The sequence below is a fragment of the Lissotriton helveticus genome, chromosome 3_1 (assembly GCF_964261635.1).
Source record: "Lissotriton helveticus chromosome 3_1, aLisHel1.1, whole genome shotgun sequence".
NCBI classification, from domain to species: Eukaryota; Metazoa; Chordata; class Amphibia; order Caudata; family Salamandridae; genus Lissotriton; species Lissotriton helveticus.
Genome location: NC_136061.1, coordinates 672,153,884 through 672,163,710, shown reverse-complemented (window position 1 = coordinate 672,163,710; position 9,827 = coordinate 672,153,884). Strand labels below are relative to the sequence as shown.

At 46.3% G+C, this 9,827-nt stretch overlaps 1 protein-coding gene across 1 annotated transcript in view; it reads left to right on the top strand.

The window, feature by feature from the left end:
* The first annotated feature begins 226 nt into the window (after window positions 1-226).
* The window catches only part of LOC144822850 (kelch-like protein 31), a 52,483-nt gene continuing 42,882 nt past the window's right edge, over window positions 227-9,827 (top strand). The window contains exon 1 of the mRNA XM_078680806.1: window positions 227-375. The gene's annotated coding sequence lies outside the window, so the exon portion shown is untranslated. The remainder of the gene's footprint in view (window positions 376-9,827) is intronic.

Sequence of the window (9,827 nt, the reverse complement as noted above, 5' to 3'; positions counted from 1 at the left end):
GTACATATAATCATTCTAAATGAGACGCATTTGCATAATGATGGCTGTCCTCAGTGCCTGGCAGGGTTCCACCCGTGAAGAGCCCTGCTGCAGACCCTGTGAAGCAGGCAGGGTCGGGTATGCTTGGTGACATGTGCACCTGTCCCTGTGCCATAAGCTTGTGCACGGAGGGGGCGGGCAGAGCACCACGTGGGGGCGAGTTCCTGTGCTCGGGTTGGAGGCCAGGCTGGGCACGAGGGGGAGTCCCGCTGTGACAGTCCCTCTGCCCACAGCTCTCTCGCTCCGAAGCTCCGACCCCTCCCAGTGCCCCGGACGGAGCCCACCATCCCTGAACAGCTGGACAGGAGGGAGACCCCGAAGAAGGCCCACGTGAAGGTACGGTAAGGGAACGAAGAGAGGCCCACGCGGGCATACTAGACGAGGGAGACCCCCAAGGGGCATCCATTACGAGCTCCATGAAGGCTTTACACTGAGCCAGAGGGAGAGCTCCAAAGAGAGGCCAAGAAGTGGAGGGTATGTGAGGGAGGCCTCCGGGGAAGGGCCCGGTGAGTAATGAAGGGCCCGGTGGCTCCGGTGGTGGGCAGGGGTGTGATAAGAGGGGCGCTGCAGAGGAAGGGACGGCGCCGGCCAATAGAGCCATAACCGCAATTTTTTCATAGTTTCCTTAACATGTATTTATTTATTTATAAAGTCTGAGAATAGCCGGCGTTGAGGGTTAAATATTCTGCTCTGCGAGGATCGGGGTGCCATGAGAGAGTACCCCTACCGGGCGAGTGTACAGCCGTGTTAGAACAGTGTTTGCACTGTAATTATCCACCGCTCCAAGGGTCAAGTCATGTTCTTGAGACTCGCACTATTTTGGGATAATGCTCTGAGGATCAAGCTGTCAAGCGACAATCTACTGTGACTGTCAGAGCATGAGGCAATGTACTGTGAGTATCAGAGTAAGTGAGGGCAATCTTCTGTGAGTGTCAGAGCATGTGAGGGCAATCTACTGCGAGTCAGAGCAGGTGAGAGCAATCCACTGTGAGTGTCAGAGCATGTGAGGGCAATCCACTGCGAGTGTCAGGACATGTGAGAGCAATCCACTGCGAGTGTCAGGGCAATCCACTATGAGTGTGAGGACATATGAGGGTAATCCACTGCGAGTGTCAGAACATGTGAGGGCAATCCACTATGAGTGTGAGGACATATGAGGGTAATCCACTGCGAGTGTGAGGACATATGAGGGTAATCCACTGCGAGTGTGAGGACATATGAGGGTAATCCACTGTGAGTATCAGAACACGTGAGAGCAATCCACTGCGAGTGTCAGAACATGTGAGAGCAATCCACTGTGAGTGTCAGAGCAGGTGAGAGCAATCCACTGTGAGTGTCAGAGCAGGTGAGAGCAATCCACTGTGAGTGTCAGAGCAGGTGAGAGCAATCCACTGTGAGTGTCAGAGCAGGTGAGAGCAATCCACTGCGAGTGTCAGGGCAATCCACTATGAGTGTGAGGACATATTAGGGTAATCCACTGCGAGTGTCAGAACATGTGTGGGCAATCTACTGTGAGTGTCAGAGCATGTGAGGGCAATCCACTGCGTGTGTCAGGACATGTGAGGGCAATCTACTGCGAGTTATTAAATCAACGGAGAGAGAGAGGACTAGATAAGCTAGTCCGAATCCTCGTTATTATATGTCAAAAATCAAAAGAGGACTAGCTAAGTTACAAGAGAAAGGGACTCAATGGAGTACGTGTGTCGGCAGACCAGTAGGTTTTTTCAAAAAGCCCTCACCCACCAACCTAGTTGGTGGCATGCTTCATCATCGGGCCCCACCACAGTGACACCTAATGTGTCCCGGGTGTGCTTCGACGCCAGATTACTGCGGAGCTGGTATACTTGCTGAGTGTGCAGTGTAGTGAGTGAGATGGTGAAAGTTAAAAAACCATACTGGGACCGTACTGGGACCTACTGTATGGTTTTTTAACTTTCACCATCTCACTCACTACACTGCACACTCAGCAAGTATACCAGCTCCGCAGTAATCTGGCGTTGAAGCACACCCGGGACACATTAGGTGTCACTGTGGTGGGCCCGATGATGAAGCATGCCACCAACTAGGTTGGTGGGTGAGGGCTTTTTGAAAAAACCTACTGGTCTGCCGACAAACGTACTCCATTGAGTCCCTTTCTCTTGTAACTTAGCTAGTCCTCTTTTGATTTTTGACAATCTACTGCGAGTGTCAGAACATGTGAGGCAATCACTGCGAGTGTCAGAACATGTGAGGGCAATCTACTGCGTGTGTCAGGACATGTGAGGGCAATCCACTGCGAGTGTCAGGGCATGTGAGGGCAATCCACTGCGAGTGTCAGAGCATGCCAGGGCAATCCACTGCGAGTGTCAGAGCATGCCAGGGCAATCCACTGCGAGTGTCAGGACATGTGAGGGCAATCTACTGTGGGTGTCAGAGCATGTGAGGGCAATCCACTGCGAGTGTCAGGGCATGTGAGGGCAATCTACTGTGGGTGTCAGAGCATGTGAGGGCAATCCACTGCGAGTGTCAGGGCATGTGAGGGCAATCCACTGCGAGTGTCAGGACATGTGAGGGCAATCCACTGCGAGTGTCAGGGCATGTGAGGGCAATCCACTGTGACTATCAGAGCACGTGAGGGCAATCTTCTGTGAGTGTCAGAGCATGGTGCAAAGTACTGTGACTGTCAGAGCATGTGAGGGCAATCTACTGTGGGTGTCAGAGCATGTGAGGGCAATCCACTGCGAGTATCAGGACATGTGAGGGCAATCCACTGCGAGTGTCACGACATTTGAGGGCAATCCACTGCGAGTGTCAGGGCATGTGAGGGCAATCCACTGTGAGTGTCAGAGCAGGTGAGAGCAATCCACTGCGAGTGTCAGAGCAGGTGAGAGCAATCCACTGTGAGTGTCACAGCAGGTGAGAGCAATCCACTGTGAGTGTCAGGGCAATCCACTATGAGTGTGAGGACATATGAGGGTAATCAACTGTGAGGGTCAGAACATGTGAGAGCAATCCACTGCGAGTGTCAGAACATGTGAGAGCAATCTACTGTGAGTGTCAGACTTTCAGAGGTATATCAAGAGAGTATCAAGATGCCCTATCATAAAGTACTATAAGTATCTGACTGCCCTAAGGTATTGTACCGTGAGGATCAGGCTGTCCTAAGATAATATACCATGAGTATTCTTCCTTTATACTAGGATATTGTACTGTGAGCATCAGACTGTTCTAGCAAAATGTACTCTGATTCCTAGACTGTGGTAGGATGTTGTACTGTGAATGTCATTACGTCCTGTCGTAATAGCAGCTACTGTGAGTAGCGGCTGCACTAGAATAATATGGGGTAAGTATCAGACGGCACTATAATATTGTACTGTGAGCATTAGGCTGTCTACCATATCAGACTGGGGTATGATAAAGTTAATAACTATTATACTGACATAGGAGATAATACTGTGATCATCAGGCTGTCTGAAGAAATGCACCTTATCATGTGATAAAGCACATGAGTATTAGACTGTGATAAGATATAATACTGTGAGCATCAATCAGGCTGTCCTAGAGTAATATACCGTATCAGACTGGGGTGTGATAAAGCACATGAGTATTAGACTGCGGTAAGATTTAATACTGTGAGCATAAGGCTGTCCTAGAGTAATATACCGTATCAGACTGGGGTGTGATAAAGCACATGAGTATTAGACTGCGGCAAGATATAATACTGTGACCATCAAGTTGTTCTAGAGTAATATACTGTATCAGACTGGGGTATGATAAAGTACATGAGTATTAGTCTGCGTTAAGATTTAATACTGTGAGCATCAGGCTGTCCTAGAGTAATGCACCCGATCAGACTGGGATAAGATAAAGTACAGGAGCATTAGACTGTGAGCATCAGGCTGTCTAGAGTAACATACCGTATCAGACTGGGGTGTGATAAAGCACATGAGTATTAGACTGCAGTAAGATATAATACTGTGACCATCAAGTTGTCCTAGAGTAATATAGTGTATCAGACTGGGGTATGATAAAGTACATGAGTATTAGACGGTGGTAAGATATAATACTGTGAGTATCGGGCTGTCCTAGAGTAATATACCGTATCAGACTGGGGTAGGATTAAGCAAATGAGTATTAGACTATGGTAAGATATAATACTGTGAGCATAAGGCTGTTCTAGATTAATATACCATATCAGACTGGGGTATGATAAAGCACATGAGTATTAGACTGCGGTAAGATTTAATACTGTGACCATCAGGCTGTCCTAGAGTAATATACCGTATCAGACTGGGGTGTGATAAAGTTAATGAGTATTAGACTGTGGTAAGATATAATACTGTGGGCATAAGGCTGTCCTAGAGTAATATACCGTATCAGACTGGGGTGTGATAAAGCACATGAGTATTAGACTGCGGTAAGATATAATACTGTGACCATCAAGTTGTCCTAGAGTAATATAGTGTATCAGACTGGGGTATGATTTTAGCTCTTTTCTTTCAAGTTCCATTGCTCGTAGCATGGAGGACTGCATACAAAAACTAACCGCCCTCACTTCAAAATGGCATCCCCTCTACTTATCGTGTTGGGGCAGATTGGATACGGTTAAAATGATGCTCTTACCCATAATTCTTTTTACTATTTCCAACATTCCTTTTTCAAACCTCTGAAGTTTTTAAAGAAAATTAATTCAATCCTATCCCTCTTTCTATGGGGACATAAACGGGCTCGCATGTCTATATCCAAATTATCCCGACCCAAATCAGAAGGTGGAGTGAACTTTCCAAATTTTGTACAATATCATAAATCTTTTTTATTGAATCAGGCATCCAAATGGATTTTAGATCCCTCTGCGCCTTCTCCTTTATGGTTAACTTTGGAACAATCCTGTATTTCACCTTTTACCTTTGAGGAATACCTTTTATTTTCGCGCAAACCACAATCACTTTCTACTCCTATTCTTAAGCATACTTCCAAGATACTCCCGCCGTCTCTCATTTCCTCCTTTTTTCATCAACCTATATGGCACAATACTTCTATTCTAATAAATAATAAACCAATTTTTTGGAAAGCATGGAGGCAACGTAACCTCATCTGGGTACATCAATTATTTCATCAAGACCGCATCATTCCTTTTTCTCAAGCTGCTTCCTCCTTTAATTTACCCCCCACATTTCATGCCAAATACTTGGTATTGGCACAAGCGCTGCATTCAGCATACATTACTTACAATGCATCGTCCCCTCCTCACCCTACTGACTCCTCTGATGTTCCTTCGTTACGAACCTTATTAACTAAGGGTAGCAGAGCCTCCAAAATATATGCCTTTTTACACTCACCATCACTACCCCGTGCCAAAACAAAGACAGAAACATCGTGGGAAGAGGACTTTGATGTTTCATGGTCTATTGAGTTATGGGATAAAATTTGGCTGAAATTGCGCAAATCTTCTAGGGCTGCAAACATTACTCAGACTTTATTTTTTGTTTATAACAGACTCTTATTTCAGATTCTTCTGATACATGTTGGACATGCTCCGCACCACATGCAGATCTGGTTCACTTACTCTTCAATTGTGCTCCAGTCCATCTATTTTGGATTAAGGTTTGGTCCCAAATTAATATTATTTTTTCCTCGAATCATCCTTATTCTATAACTCACATTTTCTTTGGAAGAGTCTCTCCTATTTGGACTCATCACACACCTAATGTCAAGATAATAGACCTACTATTAGCTGTAGCCTTTCAGCAAATCACTAAACTTTGGAAAGATCACACTAAACTTTCATATCAGTCGTGGTGGTATGCTGTTTGTTCTAACCACAGATTGGGCACGACCTTTGTTTACCCATTAGCTTTAGCCACAAAAAGAAAACACTTATGGGACCCCATCATATCCTTCTTTGATTTGCATGCTAGGCGCTCCTTGTCTCTAACTCCCCTCCAACAAGAAGTTGCAAAACCTCCATAATTTCCTTTACCCTGTTATATTAATTTTATTCATCATCTATATTGATTTGCATGTATAGTATGTTTCATGCCTACTTTATTACTATTTGACTGACTCTTGATTTTCACTGTATTTTGTTTTACTATAATTCTCTTATTTATCCCTTTTACATCTCATACCTTTTACTGTATGTTCATCATAACTCTGCTATTATTGTAACTTGCATTCTTTCATATTCTTTACCCAAATAAAATTCTTTTGAACTGAAAAGACTGGGGTATGATAAAGTACATGAGTATTAGACTGTGGTAAGATATAATACTGTGAGTATCGGGCTGTCCTAGAGTAATATACCATATCAGACTGGGGTATGATAAAGCACATGAGTATTAGACAGCGGTAAGATTTAATACTGTGAGCATAAGGCTGTCCTCGAGTAATATACCGTATCAGACTGGGGTGCGATAAAGCACATGAGTATTAGACTGTGGTAAGATATAATACTGTGACCATCAGGCTGTCCTAGAGTAATATACCGTATCAGACTGGGGTGTGATAAAGTTAATGAGTATTAGACTGTGGTAAGATATAATACTGTGAGCATCAGGCTGCCCTAGCGTAATATACCGTATCAGACTGGGGTGTGATAATGTTAATGAGTATTATACTGCGGTAAGATATAATACTGTGACCATCCGGCTGTCCTAGAGTAATGCACCCGATCAGACTGGGGTAAGATAAAGTACAGTAGTATTAGACTGTGCTCTCTAGAGTAACGTACCGTATCAGACTCGGGTATGATAAAGCACATGAGTACTTGACTGCTGTAGGACATCACACCATGACCACCCGGCTGTCCCAGAGTAATGTACTGCGATTATCAGACTCTGGTAGGATATTGCATTGCGAGTATCACCCTGTCTTAACATAACACATGGCTGGTTTTAGACCGCGGTTGTATCCTAACTGTCCAGGCTGTTGTAGGATAATGGCGGTAGGATGGTACTCACCAGGATCCAGAATCCAGTCCACCCTCTAGATGATCCCCCAGATGGTGCCTCTGGGCCTGTCCTCCCTGGGGTGGTCATGTGGACTGGGATGTGGGATTAGTGACCTCGAAAAAGGCATCTTGGAGGTCCAAGGAACTAACCAAAGTCAGGGAATAGAGCGATTCCTGAAGACTCACTGGTTTTACCAGCACCGCCGAGTCACCCAGGGAGGGTAAAAGACGGGGTCTGAGGATAGTGCTGGAGGTCAAGGTTCAGGCAGGTGTTAGGGCGTCCAGAGCGGTCTCTGCTAGTTATGGGGTGATTGTGTCCTTAGGGTGGGAGGCTTGGAAGGTAGCGGTCTTCGAGAGGGCTGGAGTGTTAGGGTTGGGCATGGCTGGATGCTTCACGTCAGACTTGTGGCTGAGGTCAGGTGGTTGGGATTAATGGGGTTGGAGGCAGCGTCGGATTGGTAACGCGGGCATTCGGGCAATGCCCGAGGGGCCGGTGTACGAGTGCTGCTGTGGGCCTCTTTTTTGAGCAGTCTGGGGGGGCATTTGGGCGCTGTTTCTATTGTTCGAACACAGCCAGCGGCCCTGAGTGGCCTTTCTAGAGGCAGATGGGCGCTTATTATCTCCGTTTAGCAAGAGGTGTCACTCCCTTTGTCTCGCTGGCCGGCCCATTAATGTGTGCACATACTGAGTGGTGGTAGGGGGCCTGAGTAGAAGTGGCCTAACTTGTTTCACCACTGTGAACTAACGCATTTTTTTACCCACCTCCTAAAGTTTTTTTTTTTATAAGATTACGCCAAAGCAGTGATTTGAGGAGTGATTATGCAAATGTGGGCCGATTTTTTTGGGGGGGGGGTGCCCCGGCCGATTTTCAATCTCAATCCAACCCTGGTTGGAGGTTCTGGGGAGATTGGGTTCCAGGTGGGCGCTAAGGACTGGGGTTAGAGTCCTATTCAGGAGGGTGGGGATTCGTGCTAGGCTTGGAGATTAGGGTTGGGTCGAGAGTGTGACCAGGCCGCGAGACTCGACTGAAAGCGGAGGTTGCAGTTTGGAGGCTGGGGTCGAATTTGGGGTTTAAAGTTCAAGGTGTTCTGCGTAGATTCTACCCAAATAATGTTACAAATTCTGCTGCAGGCTGCAAGTCTGCGATGGTGTGCAGAAAAGTATAGGACATGGCTTCGAATGAAGCTTCTTATTCCTTTGAAAATGGCTTTTTTTGCTGAGTGCTGCGCTTTATACAACAGCACTTTCCCCCATCAAGAAGATGTGGAGGCGTTTGAGAGGAGGAGGGGGCTTGGTAGGCGGGATCTCAGTCCCTAGAACGTGCCACTAGACGTCTCTAACCTGTTATAAATAGATGGACGGCAGGTCCCATATTTGGACCGACTGGCGGCCTTGAGGTGGCGGCCTGTGCTAAAGGCTCCTCTCCCCTCTCAAACAGGCAGCCACAGCCCCTGGGTTGGGGTGGGGGCAGCTGAACAGGGTCAGAACTGCCATCAACCCGTCACCGGCAGGAATGGATCCTGATAGGCAGGGAGCAGGGGAATCGGTCGCAGAGTCCGTGGGCAGGTGTGCCCGGTGGGGAGGAGGCAGCAGCCGTCGTCTTAATGTGACATGATGACAATAGCTCTCATGCTCTCCAACAAACACGTGCTAGTGTTCAGGGTTCACAAGTGCCAATCATTGGCCCTCAGTGACTTATGAACTACAGCACTTGACAAACGTGAACTAGAAGACAAATGCACGTTATCCTTCTGCACCAGTGGTTGGCAGGAGAATTCTACATTTCGTGCAGAAGATAATGCAAATAACAGCGTTGCACGTGTTAAAAACGAGTGTGTGCGAATATCATGACGTGGACTATGATGGCGATTGTGAGTGTGGGGCATAAGTGAGTGTGTGCTGATGAATATGATTGGACGGGGTGGAAACTGGCGTGTGAGCGAAGCGTGTGAGCGCACTTTTACAAATTGAAATATGTGAAGTGGGTGTGGGCGAACGGGTGTGTGCCGATAGTAACGTGCAAATGAAAGTGAGTTGAAGTGTGCACAAGCAAGCGCTGTGACTGCATGTATGTGTGCACACAAAAGTGTGAACGAATGAACGTGTGCAAATGGAAATGTGGCCAAATGCGCATGCGCGAGTATATGTAAATACAATGGCGTTGAATATGATGGTGTGGAATATCATTGTGCACATGCCATGCTGTGCACATGTGAGTGTCAGTGTGAGTGGTGTCCACCTGTAGGCATGAGTGGGAATGTGGGTGTGTGGGTGAACGAGTGTATTTTTTAGAATTCGCCTATGCTTTTAACAGAATGAATATATGTAATGTGTATACTTTTATGGTTGTAACAAACTAAATAAAGTTTTATTGATTGAACGAGTGTATGTGTGTCAGCGAGGGGTGGGTGTGTAAAAGAGGAATCCAAACGTCTGTGGTCTTGTATATGTTTGTGAATGTAAGTGTGGGTAACGGGAGTGTGCCAAGTGTGAAGTAGTATATTTGCAAATGAAGCGCTTATAAACTAAAGCGTCTGAAATGAAGAATTCACAAACTGTAGATGTATAAACTGAGGTGCGCACGAATCGAAGTGTGTTAATTTGCGAGTGTCTGGGAATGCAGGGGTGTGTGCGCGCAACTGTGTTTACAAATGGGGTTGAGTGCATGTTGATGTGCATGAATTCTAGTGTGTTTGTGAAACAAATGTAAGCACATTGGAACGTGTGTAAAGATAGTGAGACAATTGTGGTATGTGAATTGGTTCGTGTGAGTAGCTGAGTAAAAGGGGATGCAAATGTATGTTTGTGAAAGAAAGTGGAGGCAAAAGTGTTTGAGTGTTTGTTGATGCGCAAGTGTGAA